The 14,317-nt window shown below is 40.8% G+C and overlaps 1 protein-coding gene across 13 annotated transcripts in view; it reads left to right on the forward strand.

The window, feature by feature from the left end:
• The window catches only part of CSNK1G1 (casein kinase 1 gamma 1), a 211,031-nt gene that overhangs the window by 37,436 nt on the left and 159,278 nt on the right, over positions 1-14,317 (forward strand). The window lies entirely within an intron of this gene.

The following is a 14,317-nucleotide window of genomic DNA, read 5'->3' on the forward strand; positions in this document are numbered from 1 at the left end:
TGAACTGCACGTGAGAAGGATCTAGGTTGTGCGCTCCTTATGAGAATCTAATGCCTAATGATTGGCCAGAGTCTCCCATCACCTGCAGAAGGGACCATCCAGTTGCAGGAAAACAAGCTCAGGGCTCCCACTGATTCTACATTACGGTGAGTTGTATAATTATTTCATTGTATATTACAATGTAATAATAATGGAAATTCAGTGCATAATAAATGTAGTGTCTTGAATCATCCCTAAACCATTCCCCCTACCCCTCCATCCCCAGTTTGTGGAAAAATTGTCTTCTGTAAAACTGGTCCATGTGCCAAAAAGGTTGGGGACTACTGAGATAAAAGACTTTAGGCTGGGCACAGTGGCTCACTCCTGTAATCTCAGCACTTTGGCAGGCTGAGGCAGGCATAACACTTGAGGTCAGGAGTTCGAGGACCAGTCTGGCCAACATAGTGAAGCACCATCTCTACTGAAATACAAAAAAATTCGCTGGGCGTGGTGGTCAGTGCATGCCTGTAATCCTAGCTACTGGGGAGGCTGAGGTGGGAGGATCGCTTGAACCTGGGAGGCAGAGGTTGCAGTGAGCCGAAATTGCACCACTGCCCTCCAGCCTGGGTGACAGAGCGAGACTCCATCTCAAAAAAAAGAAAAGGTCTTAGTAGCTTTGCTGGCTTCATTGTGATAGTTTTCAATTAAAAGCACCTCTTTCAAGCTCTCTGGATGAAATGCTCTTAGAAAATAGTATTCTTTTGTTTTACTCCTGAGACGTACATGTTAGGATTTCTTTATTCCTTCCCTCCCTAGTAATTTTAGCTCATATTTAAAGCTGAGTACATAACTTATGAAAACAAAGATGAATTTGCTAGCCATATAATACTTTTTATACTAAAATTTTCAATGCCTGTAAATTAGTATAAATTGTATTTATCAGAACAATTGGTATTAGTGTGTTTAAGTTGATGTGTTTATAAGTTGGTAATTTTTATATGTTTATTTTTTTAAATTTCAATAGCTTTTGGGGTAAAACTGATTTTTGGTTACATGGATGAATTGTATACTGGTGAACTCTGAGATTTTAGTGCACCTGTCACCTGAGTAGTGTACATTGTACTCAGTATGTAGGGTTTTTTTTTTTAACCCTCACCACCCCTCCTACCTTCCCTTCTTCTGAGTCTCAACTGTCTGTTATACCACTCTACATGCCTTTGCATACTCATAGCTTAGCTCCTTCTTATAAGTGAGAACATTACGGGTATTTGTTTTCCCACTCCTGAGTTACTTCATTTAGAATAGTGGGCTCCAGCTTCATCCGAGCTGCTGAAAAAGACATTATTTTAGTTTTAAAAAAAAGGCTGAGTAGTAGTCTATGGTGTATATATATCACATTTTCTTTATCCACTCATGGGTTGATGGGCACTTAGGTTGGTTCCATATTTTTGCAGTTGTGAGTTGTGCTGTGATAAACATATGTGTGCAGGTGTCTTTTTGATATAATGACTTCTTTTTTGGTGGGTAGATACCTACTAGTGAGATGGCTGAATCAAGTGGTAGATCTGTTTTAGTTTTTTGTTGTGTGTGAGTGTGTGTATGTGTTTTTTTTTTTTTTTTGAGACAGTGTCTGTCTCTGGCTCTGTCACCCAGGCTGGAGTGCAGTGGCATGACCTCGGCTCACTGCAACCTCCACCTTCTGGGCTCAAGCCAGCCTCCCACCTCAGCCTCTTGAGTAGTTGGGATTACAGGCACACACCACCACACCCAGCTAATTTTTGTATTTTTTTGTAGAGACGGAGTCTTACTATGTTGCCAAGGCTGGTTTTGAAATCCAGAGCTCAAGTGATCCACCTGCCTTGGCTTCCCAAAGTGTTAGGATTACAGCCATGAGCCACGGTGCCCCGCCTACTTTTTGTTCTTTGAGAAATCTTCATAGTATTTTCCATAGAAGTACTAATTTACATTCCCACAAGCAGTGTGTAAGTTTTCCCTTTCACTGTATGTGTGCCAACGTCTTTTTTTTTTTTTTAAATAGCTGTTCTGCCTGGGATAAGGTGGTATCTCATGGTTGTAATTTGCATTTTTCTGATGACTAGTGATGTTGAGCATTTTTTCATATTTTGGTGGCCGTTTGTGTATCTTCTTTTGAGAAGTATCTATTCATGTCATTTGCCACCCCCACCTTTTTTTTTTGAGACGGAGTCTCACTCCGTTGCCCAGGCTAGAGTGCAGTGGCGTCATCTTGGCTCACTGCAAGCTCCGCCTCCCGGGTTCACGCCATTCTCCTGCCTCAGCCTCCCGAGTAGCTGGGACTACAGGCGCCCGCCACCATGCCCGGCTAATTTCTTTAGTAGAGACGGGGTTTCACCATGTTAGCCAGGATGGTCTCGATCACCTGACCTCATGATCTGCCCGCCTCGGCCTCCCAAAGTGCTGGGATTACAGGTTTGCCCACTCTTTGATGGGATTTTTTTCCCCTTGCTGATATGTTTGAGTTCCTTGTAGATTCTGGGTATTAGTCCTTCGATGGATGCAGTTTGCAACTATTTTCTTCCATTCTGTGGATTGTCTGTTTACTCTGATGATTATTTCTTTCGCTATGTAGAAGCTTTTTCGTTTAATTAGGTTTCATTTATTTTTGTTTTTGTTGCATTTGCTTTTGGGGTCTCAGTTATAAATTCCTTGTCTAGGCCAGTGTCCAAAAGAGTTTTTCCTAGGTTTAGGTTTTCTTCTAGAATTTTTTTTTTTTTTTGGAAACGGAGTCTTGGTCTGTCACCAGGCTGTAGTGCAGTGGTGCGATCTCAACTCACTGCAACCTCTGCCTTCCATGTTAAAGCGATTCTCCTCCCTCAGCCTCCTGAGTAGCTGGGACTACAAGCATGCATCACCACACCGGGGTAATTTTTGTATTTTTATAGAGACGGGGTTTCACCATGTTGGCCAGGATGGTCTCTATCTCTTGACCTCATGATCCACCCGCCTTGGCCTCCCAAAGTGCTCACAGGCGTGAGCCACTGCGCCTGACCTCTTCTAGAATTGTCATGGTTTCAGGTGTTAGACTGAAGTCTTTAATCCATCTTGAGTTGATTTTTATATGTGGTGAGAGACAGGGATCCAGTTTCATCTTTTACATGTGGCTCTCCAGTTTTCCCAGCACCATATATTGAATAGCATGTCCTTTTCCCATTTTGTTTTTTGTATGCCTTGCTGAGGATTGGTTGGTCCATTGGTCTGTTTATCTATTTTCATACCAGCACCATACTATTTGGGTTACTATAGCCTTGTAATACAATTTGAAGTCAGGTAATGTGATTGCCTCCAGCTTTGTTCTTTTTACTTAGAATTGCTTTGGTTATTTAGGCTCTGTTTTTGGTTCCATATGAATTTTAGGATTGTGTTTTCGAATTCTGTGAAAAACAGTGTTGGTATTTTGATAGTAATTGCATTGAATCTGTAGATTGCTTTGACAGTATGGTCATTTTCACAATATTGATTCTTCCAATCCATGAGTATGGGGTGTATTTCCATTTGTTTGTGTTGTCTATGATTTGTTTCAGCAATGTTTGGTAGTTCTCCTTGTAGAGATCTTTCACCTCTTTGGTTATATATATGCCTAGGTATTTCATTGAAAAAAAAATTTTTTTGTACCTGTTGTAAAAGAGATTGAATTCTTGATTTGATTCTCAGCTTGGTCATTATTAGTTGTATAGCAGTGCCACTTATTCATGTACATTGATTTTGTAACCTGAGACTTTACTGAATTTATCAAATCTAAGAGTCTTTTGGAAGAGTCTTTAGAGTTTTCTAGGTATACAATATCATTGGCAAACAGTTTGATTTCCTCTTTTTCAATTTTGATGCCTTTTATTTCTTCTTGCCTGATTGCTCTGTCTAGGACTTCCAATACTGTGTTGAATAAAAGTAGTGAAGCTGGGCAGTTTTTCTTATTCCAGTTCTTAGGGGGAATGCTTTCACCTTTTCCCATTTAGTATGACGTTGGCTGTGGTTTGTCACATATGGCTTTTATTATTTTAAGGTATGTTCCTTTTGTGCCTAGTTTGTTGAGGTTTTTATCATAAAAGGATGCTGAATTTTATTGAATGCTTTTTCTGTGTCTATTGAGATGATCATATATATATATATATATATATATATTTAAGTTCTGTTTATGTGGTGGATCACATACTTACTGACTTGTGTAAGTAGAATCATTTCTCCATCCCTGGGATGAAACACACTTGATCATGGTGAATTATCTTTTTGATGTGCTGTTGGATTCAGTTTGCTGGTATTTTGTTGAGCATTTTTAATTTATGTTCATCAGAGATATTGGTCTCTAGTTTCTTTTTTGTTATACTTTTTCTGTTAGGGAAGCTTCCCTCTTTCTCAATCTTTTGGAATACTTTCAGTAGGACTGGTACCTCAGTTCTTCTCAGAGTGTCTGGTAGAATTTGGCTGTGAACCTGTCTGGCCCTGGGCTTTTATTTGTTGGCATTTAAAAAATGGCAGAGTCAATCTCATTGCTTATTATTGGTCTGCTCAGGACTTCTGTTTCTTCCTGATTCAAGTGAGGAGGGTTGTATGTTTCCAGGAATGTATCCATTTCATCTAGATTTTCTAGTTTGTGTGCATAGAGGTGTACATAGTAGTCTCACATGATCTGCCATTTCTTAGCTGTGTAGTATTAGGCCAATTACTTATCCTCTCTAATCTTTTCTTTCATGTAAAGTGATAATCATACCTCTTTCATAGGATAGTTGTTAAGATAGTCCAGGTGAAGTGTCTTGTATAGTGACTGGTATGCAGTAGGCACTTAAAAGATGCTTGTCTTATTACTATAAAAATTTAGAGATGTGATTTAAGGCCTAAAGTTATAATAGTTAAAGGTAGTTATAATTATGGAGCTTTTAAAACCTTTATTTAAAGTAGTTGTGAATCTACTTCTCTGCTGTTTTAGTAAATTTGTTGTAGAAATGATTATATAATCTTTTGTGATTCTGGGGCTGTAAGAGTTTCTCTTGGTATGGAGTAAGTAAGCCATTATAATATGAGAATAAGGCAGTACTAACTGTCAGGATATGTGCATTAGTTTTTAGGCAAGCTCACCACCTATACGTTCTCCAATTAATAGAATTTGGAGTTATTTTTACTGAAAATAATGAAAGATGAATCTGAAAACTGAGCATATACATTTATAGAATTCAATTGGATGCCTGCTATGCTGCTTATGAGTGAGGTAATGTAACTGTAGCTATATCCCAGTGAAGGTAAAATATCACTAACAACCACTAGAAATTATGTTGCTCAATTCTCCTTAAAATATGCTTTTATTACTGTGTAGCTATAGGGGATGATTACAGGAAAAAGTGTCCATTGCCCAGATATCACAAATACTGAAAACAACAAAAGAATTATTTATTAAATCCTGTATTAATCAAGTTCTCATGATTCAGATGCTTTTTACGTGTTCAGTAGTTACCCTGCTAACACATTACAGAGTACCAGACTGTATGGTAATAATTTCACTGTACAATACAAGCTAATTTAGTAGCATTCTATTGATGAAAACTTGAATGTATTTATACATGAAAATGTACTTACTCCCTAAAAGAATAAATTTTCTTGTGATAATATGTGCATTTGTTGCACAGTCAGCAGTGACTGTTTTTTTTTTATTTTTTATTTTTTTATTATTTATTTATTTATTATTTTGTTGTTGTTGTTGAGACGGAGTCTCGCTCTGTCGCCCAGGCTGGAGTGCAGTGGCGCGATCTCGGCTCACTGCAAGCTCCGCCTCCCGGGTTTACGCCATTCTCCTGCCTCAGCCTCCCAAGTAGCTGGGACTACAGGCGCCCGCCACCTCGCCCGGCTAGTTTTTTGTATTTTTTTAGTAGAGACGAGGTTTCACTGTGTTAGCCAGAATGGTCTCTATCTCCTGACCTCGTGATCCGCCCGTCTCGGCCTCCCAAAGTGCTGGGATTACAGGCTGGAGCCACCGCGCCCGGCAGCAGTGACTCTTAAGAACCATAAAATAAATTTCATGAAGTTCCTTTATAATTAGGCAACAAGAATATGTGGTCCTAGAGTGTATTAGGTTCTCTAGAAGGACAGAACTAATAGAATATATGTATATATTAAGGGGAGTTCATTAAGCTGAATTGACTCACACAGTCACAAGGTGAAGACTCACCATAGGCCATCTGCAAGCTGAGGAGCAGGGAAGCCAGTCCGAGTCCCAAAACCTCAAAAGTAGGGAAGCGAACAGTGCAGCCTCTAGTCTGTGGCCGAAGGCCTGAGAGCCTCTGGCAAACCACTGGTGTAAGTCCAAGAGACCAAAAGCTGAAGAACTTGGAGTCCGATGTTCTTCGAGGGTAGGAAGCATCCATGGGAGATAGATGAAGACTGGAAGCTCAGCAAGTCTGCTCTTTCTGTCTTCTTCTGCTTGCTTTATTCTACACATTTTGGCAGCTGATTAGATGGTGCCACCCAGATTAAGGGTGGGTCTGCCTCTCCCAGGCCACTGACTCAAATGGTAATCTTCTTTGGCAGTAGCCTCACAGAAACAGTCAGGAACATTACTTTGCATCCTTCAGTGCAATCAAGTTGACACTCAGTATTAACCATCACATAGGACAATCATGTGCTTCTGTATTTATAAGTTTGGGTAATCAGTGTAGTGTTTATAAATACATAGTAGAGTAAGTCAGGGGCTTTTGAGTCAGGCTGTCAAGTATTCACTTGACAAAAGTGTCAAAGCCTCTACTGCTTTCTAGTTTTGTTACGCACCTTACTTGGTTTCCTCATCTGTGAAGTGAGAATTACAGTAACAGTATTACTATCCATAAGGTAGCTTCTGGAAGGATTTAATGAATTAATATATTTAAATCATTTAAAGTATACCTGGTGCATAAAGGCCCAATAAGATTTAGATGGTATAGTTGTTACTGTTCTACAGTGTGACAGATGTCTTAAAGTGAACTATTTTTAGAGAACAGTAAAATCAGCTGGGAAAACAGAGGCTTCGTTTTAAGAACCCTAGTATTCCTTTTGCATTTCCACATAGCTATAGAGTGAGAAGATAAGGGGATAGTGGCCTTTTGAAGGAAAGAGGGGAGTAAATATAACTTTAAAGATTTTAATTGGATGGGTGAAATTGTTTATATGTTTTAAGTATAGTCAGTAATTAAATATTTTTTTGAGACTGGACAAAAGTTAAATAAAATAATAGTAATTATATTCAATGTCATAGCAGATTTTAAACCACAGCTTTTTTTTTTTTTTTTTTTTTGAGATGGAGTCTCGCTCTGTCGCCCAGGCTGGAGTGCAGTGGCCGGATCTCGGCTCACTGTAAGCTCTGCCTCCCGAGTTTACGACATTCTCCTGCCTCAGCCTCCCGAGTAGCTGGGACTACAGGCGCCCGCCACCTCGCCCGGCTAATTTTTTGTATTTTTAGTAGAGACGGGGTTTCACCGTGTTAGCCGGGATAGTCTCGATCTCCTGACCTCGTGATCTGCCCGTCTCGGCCTCCCAAAGTGCTGGGATTACAGGCTTGAGCCACCGCGCCCGGCCTAAACCACAGCTTTTCAAGTTGCCAGTAAATACCACGCAAACGCAAGAAGAGGCTGGTTGTAGTAGCTTACGCTTGTAATCCTAGCACTTTGCGAGGCCAAGGCAGAAGGATCGCTTGAGGCCAGGAGTTCAAGACCAGCCCGGGCAACATACTGAGACTCCATTTTTCAAAAAGGAAAAAGGAAAAATTAGCCCGGCATAGTGGTGTGAGCCTCTAGTCCTAGGTACTCAGGAAGCTGAGACATGAGGATTGCTTGAGTCCAGGAATTTGAGGCTACAGTGAGATGATTGTGCCACTGCACTCCAGCCTGGGCAACAGAGCGAGGGAAAAAAAAACAAAAAACAAGAGGAATGTAAAAGTGCAATGCATTTTACAACGCTATGATTAAAGTGAACTCTGTCTTAAATTATATAAAAACTGACTTTGTTTTACTTATTTATTTTTTGAGATAGGATCTCCTCTGTCACCCAGGCTGGAATGCAGTGGCACAGTCTCCTGCTCACTCCAGCCTCTGCCTTCTGGGCTTAAGTGATCCTCCCACTTCAGCCTCCTGAGTAGCTAGGACTATAGATGCGCACTACCATGTCTGGCTAATTTTTGTATTGTTTAATTAATTTATTTTTTTGCTAGAGACAGTGTTTTGCCATGTTGCCCAGGCTGGTCTTGAACTACTGGGCTCAAGGGTTCCACCCATCTTGGCCTCCCAAAGTGCCGGGATTACAGGCATGAGCCTCTGTGCCTGGCACGTACCAAATGAGATTAAAAACTTGCTTTGGGCCAGACATGGCAGCTCGCACTGGTAATACCAGCACTTTGGGAAGTCAAGGCAGGAGGATTGCTTGAGCCCAGGAGTTCGAGACCAGCCTGGGCAATGTAGTAAGACCTTGTCTGTATTAAAAAAGAGAGAGAGAGAGAAAGAAAACAAAACTTGTTTTGCATGTACCAATTGAGAGTATAGTACGTGCTTGAAGGGAAAAAGGTTTAGCTGTTGAACAGCTTTGGGAGAAATAACCAAATTGCTTTGTGGGTATTCCATGCACAAAACTAGGAAAGAGAAATGAATATGGGAAGATTCAAGCTATAATAAGACTTTATGTTCCATGAGAGGAGGATATTACGTGTTATAGAATACTGATTTCAGAAGGCAAAAGATATTTACTACTTAGAGTAATTTAGTTAAGAAAAAAGAAAAAAATACAGTAAAATGTTAGATAAGATCCAATTAGAGGCTACCAGGCACTCTTGTGAGGTTTGTTATTGCCTTCTGTGGTTTATCAGTAGCTTAGTGGGAACTATAGAAAAATAATTCAGGCTTTATGTCCAAAATCATAACTCTAACTCCCTCCATTCTTCTCTACTTTCATTAGGTGAAGGAAAGTCTTGCTCAAGGAAAATTTAACAATATGGCCATTTCATAATTAGAAAACTTTATTAATACTGGTGTTAGTTCTTTGACCAGACACTTTTAAACTTAGCGTGTTCATGGCCTTAATTTAGTACAATATCAGAAGCAGCTGTCTTCATATTAGCGAATAGCCCATAGATTTTTATTAATTTTGTGCATGGTATATTATGGCCATTTCTCTTTATATCATAAAACTATCTGTCATAGAAATGCTTTAATTATGCTGGGTGCAATGGCTTGTGCCTGTAATCCCAGCCCTTTGGGAGGCTGAGGCAGGAGGTTCGCTTGAGCACAAGAGTTTGAAACCAGCCTGGGCAACATAGCACAACCTAGTCTCTTCCCCCACCAAAAAATAGAAAAATTAACTGGGCATGGTGGTGTGTGACTGTGGTTCCAGCTGCAGGGAAAACTGAGGCGGGAGGATTGCTTGAGCCCAGGAGGTTGAAGCTCTATTGAGCCATGATTGCACTGCTACATTCCAGCCTGGGCAACAGAGTAAGTCCCTGTCTCCAAAAAAAAAAAAAAAAAAATGCTTTTATTATTTCAGTGGAGAATAAGCTGTTATTTTCTTATGTGATGTGATGCTCATTTCCTTAAATAATACATTAAATTGTTATTTTTTTGTATATGAAATTGAAAAATTGGAATTTTTCTCTTGAATAAGAAACAGAAATGAATTAAACTTATCTCATTACCAATACTAATCATACTATTCTGAATTTCTCTATAGAGAGCATTATAAATATCTCATACTCTTGCTTTTATATTACAAATTTGTATTGTAGGGTGAACAAGATATTTTTTATCTTAAACAGGGTATTTTCCTTTGTGTTTTGTGAATTCCCACCTTTGTTTTTGGCAATGTAGATCACTTACGCTAAATATTTTAAAAGCCATATTTCACTTTAAGAACTTGAGACCAGAGGTTACAAACTGGTGGTGTGGACAGTGTTTAAAAATTTAAAAAAATTAATTGCCAATATATTAAAAACTGGGAGATTTTATTAAAATTTCAGTGTTAAGCAACTTCTGAAAACTCAGAGCTGGCAACATTGCATGGGACCCATGTTCTTTTTGTTTTTTGAGACAGAGCCTTGTTCTGTAGCCCAGGCTGGAGTGCACCGACACAATCTCAGCTCACTGCAACCTCCGCCTCCCAGGCTCAAGCGTTTCTCTTGCCTCAGCCTCCCAAGTAGCTGGGATTACAGGCACTTGCCACCACACCTGGCTAAGTTTTGTATTTTTAGTAGAGACAGGATTTCACCATGTTGGCCAGGCTGGTCTTGAACTCCTGACCTCAAGTGATCCGCCTGTCTCGGCCTCCCAAAGTGCTGGGATTACAGGCATGAGCCACCGTGCCTGGCCCCATATTTTTATATGGCAAAATTCAATAGGAGCAGAAATAGCTGTGCCTGTTAGGTGGGACACCCACTATTCACTTTGCCACTCTACACCTTCCCAGTAAAGAATCAATATCTGGTACTTCTGAGCATTGTAACCTCTTCATTAATGCATTTGTTTTTTTGATGTGTGCCTGTTTTGGTAGAATTATCTAGAGAATAAGAAAAAGGGCTGGGTGCAGTGGCTCACTCTGTAATCCCAGCACTTAGGGATGCCAAGCATGTGGATCGCTTGAGCCCAACCTGAGAAACATAGTGAGACTCTGTCTCTCCAAAAACTAAACAAAAATTAGCCAGATGTCATGGTGCTCACTTGTTTTACCAGCTACTCAGGAGGCTGAGGTGGGAGGATTGCTTGAGCCCAGAAGGCTGAGGCATCACTGCACTCTCGCCTGTGTAGCAGAGTGAGACCCTGTCTCAAAAAAAAAAAAAAAAAAAAAAAAAAAGGCCCTGGTCTACTTAGACAGTCATTTGTTTTATACAAGCAGTATTTTTCTTTTATGCTTTATTCAAGATAAAGGTATTACATTTTATGTCTGTAACACGAATACAGGGGGTGAACCATGATAGCGGATTGCCTGAGCTCAGGAGTTTAAGACCAGCCTGGGCAACACGGTGAAACCTCATCTCTACTAAAATACAAAAAAAATTAGCCGGGTGTGGCGGCATGGGCCTGTAATCCCAACTACTCAGGAAGCTAAGACAGGAGAATTGCTTGAACCTGGGAGGCGCAGGTTGCAGTGAACGAGATCGTGCCACTGCACTCCAGTCTGGGCAACAGAGGGAGACTCTGTCTCAAAACAAAACAAAACAAATTCAACTAACTGAAATAAGCTTATAGTAATTTAAAATTCAGGCAAGTATTGCTTCCATAAAGCAATCACCTCAAGAAACCACTTATTCTAAAAGTGCTACTCAAAGCATTTTTGGGAAAAAAAAAAGGTATATTTCCTTTGAATATTCTCAGAACGTCTGTCATCCTTTGAGAGTAGATGCATTTTAATAATAGTAATACATGTAATTTGACAAAAAAATCAAATGGGACAAATTTTATTAAGTAGTGAGAAACCAGCTCAAAGTCTTAACGTGTGAGACTCTGGATGATACCAGGTTTTATCCAGCATCACAGTAAATTTGAACCTCATTAGAAACATTTGTCCAAAGTAAATAGTTCTCTGGAAAAGATGATATTATAAATGTAAGTTTAGGTCAGGCGCTGTGGCTCACACCTGTAATTCCAACAGTGTGGGAGGCTGAGGCAGGTGGATCACTTTGAGCCCAGGAGTTCGAGACCAGCCTGGGCAACATGGCAAAACCTTGTCTCTTAAAAAAAAAAGTACAAAATTTAGCCCGGTGTGGTGGTGTGTGCCTGTAGTTCCAGCTACTCAGGAGGCTGAGCCAGAGATCACTTGAGCCTGGGAAGTAGAGGTTGCAGTGAGCCAAGATCATGTTGGCCAGGCACGGTGGCTTATGCCTGTAATCCCAGCACTTTGGGAGGCCGAGATGGGCCGATCACCTGAGGTCAGGAGTTCAAGACCAGCCTGGCCAACATGGTGAAACCTCATCTCTACTAAAAATACAAAAATTAGCCAGGCGCGGTAGCATGCGCCTGTAATCCCAGCTACTTGGGAGGCTGAGGCAGGAGAATTGCTTGAACCTGGGAGGTGGAGGTTGCAGTGAGCTGAGATTGCACCACTGTACTCCAGCCTGGGCGACAGGGCGAAGGTCTGTCTCAAATAAAAAAAAAAAAAAAAAGAGCATGCCACTGCACTCCAGTCTGGGCAACAGAGTGAGAGCCTGTCAAGAATGAATGAAAGAAAGAAAGAAAGAAAAAGAAAGAAGGAAAGAAGGAAGGAAAAAGGAAGGAAAGGGACTAGTTTACACCCAGCAGCCCTTCAAACCTACCTCCCTCCCAAAATAATATGATACAATGAATTAACCAAAAAACAATAATACCAAAGGATCAGTAACAAAGAAAACTTCAGAGTGATGAAAACCAGGTGACTGCCCTAATCTCATGCCACAAATTTCTAGAAATGTCTTTCAGAAACAGTATTATTTATACCAGATGGAAAGAAAATCATTTGCAGCTTTTTTTTTTTTTTTTAAACCATACACTGTTGTTAGAACCACATAAAGTTTAGAAACTCCTACTGATACGTCACGGGAAGAAGAAAGTTAGTTGGTTATGTAATTCAGTTGGGTCTTGAGGCCACAACAACAAAGCCATAAAAAAAAATATGATTAATTTATTTGTAAAAATATTTATATAAATATATATGTCCTTCCTCTTTAATAAAAGCTCTTAAAAGTAAGTCACAGTTGACTTACTTTTACCTGGAAGAACTCCCCACCTAAGTTGGATAAGGTTTAGAAGTGAGGTCATTAGGTGAGAAAATTGGCAGCAGTCTCGAAATCCTTTTCCCAGCTATAGCAATTGCTTAAGCCCTTGGCTTCCTGTCCATCTTTGTCAGGTGAAATGAATGAACTAACTAGAGAAACTGATATTATTTACCAGGTAAACTCAAGAAAAAACAATTGCACTAATTGTAGGCTAAAGATAGACCACGTTCGAAATATCCCAGTTGAAAAATTATTTTGAAAACAGACATGAGGCTGGATGTGGTGGCTCATGCCTATAATCCCAGCACTTCGGGAGACTAAAGTGTGAGGATTGTTTGAAGCCAGGCGTTTGAGACCAGCCTGGGGGACATAGTGAGACCAAGTCTCTGCAAAAGAATTTAAAAATTAGGTGGGTGTGATGGTATGCCCCTGTAGTCCCAGCTATACTTGGGAGGCCAAAGTGGGAGGATCACTTGAGCCCAAGAGTTCAAAGCTGCAGTGAATTTTGATCACACCACTGAACTCCATCGTGGCCAACACAATGAATCCCTGTTGCAAAACAAATCAACAAGTAAAAACAGATGAAATGTAATTCACCACATTAACAAAAATAAAGAGAGAAACCTTATCACTTTGATGGATACAAAAAAAGTCTTTGATAATATTCACTAATAGTTCATAATAGGAAAAGCTTCACAATAGGATTTAAAAGGAACTTAATCTGATAAAGACTCTACAAAAATTCTTTTTTTTTTTTTTTTTTTTTGAGACGGAGTCTCGCTCTGTCGCCCAGGCTGGAGTGCAGTGGCCGAATCTCAGCTCACTGCAAGCTCCGCCTCCCGGGTTCACGCCGTTCTCTGGCCTCAGCCTCCCAAGTAGCTGGGACTACAGGCGCCCGCCACCTCGCCCGGCTAGTTTTTTGTATTTCTTAGTAGAGACGGGGTTTCACCATGTTAGCCAGGATGGTCTCTGATCTCCTGACTCCTCGCAATCCACCCGCCCCGGCCTTCCAAAGTGCTGATACAGGTTTGAGCCATCACAAATTAATTTACATAAAAATTCTTTTTTTTTTTTGAGACGGAGTCTCACTGTGTCTCCCAGGGCTGGAGTGCAGGGCGCCGATCTCGCCACTGCAAGCTCCACCTCCGGTTCACGACCTCCCACTTCAGCCTCCTGGCAGAAGTGGGACTACAGGCTTGCCATCACACCGGCTAGCTTTTTTGTATTTCTTTTTAGTAGAGATCAAGCCTACCCATGTTAGCTACAGGATAAGTCTCGATCTCCTGACCTTGTGATCCACCCGCCTTGGCCTCCCAAAGTGCTGGGATTACAGGCTTGAGCCACCGCGCCCGGCCTTGACTCTACAAAAATTCTATGGAAAACTTTAGGTTGCGCACAGTGGCTCATGCCTGTAATCCCAGCACTTTGGGAGGCTGAGGCTGGTGGATCACCTGAGGTCAGGAGTTTGAGACCAGCCTGGCCAACATGTTGAATGAAACACTGTCTCTACTAAAAATACAAAAATTAGCCGGGCGTAGTGGCGCACACCTGTAATCCCAGCTACATAGGAGGCTGAGGCAGGAGAATTGGTTGAACCTGGGACACGGAGGTTGCAGC

This window comes from Papio anubis, chromosome 7 (assembly GCF_008728515.1).
Source record: "Papio anubis isolate 15944 chromosome 7, Panubis1.0, whole genome shotgun sequence".
Lineage (NCBI taxonomy): Eukaryota > Metazoa > Chordata > Mammalia > Primates > Cercopithecidae > Papio > Papio anubis.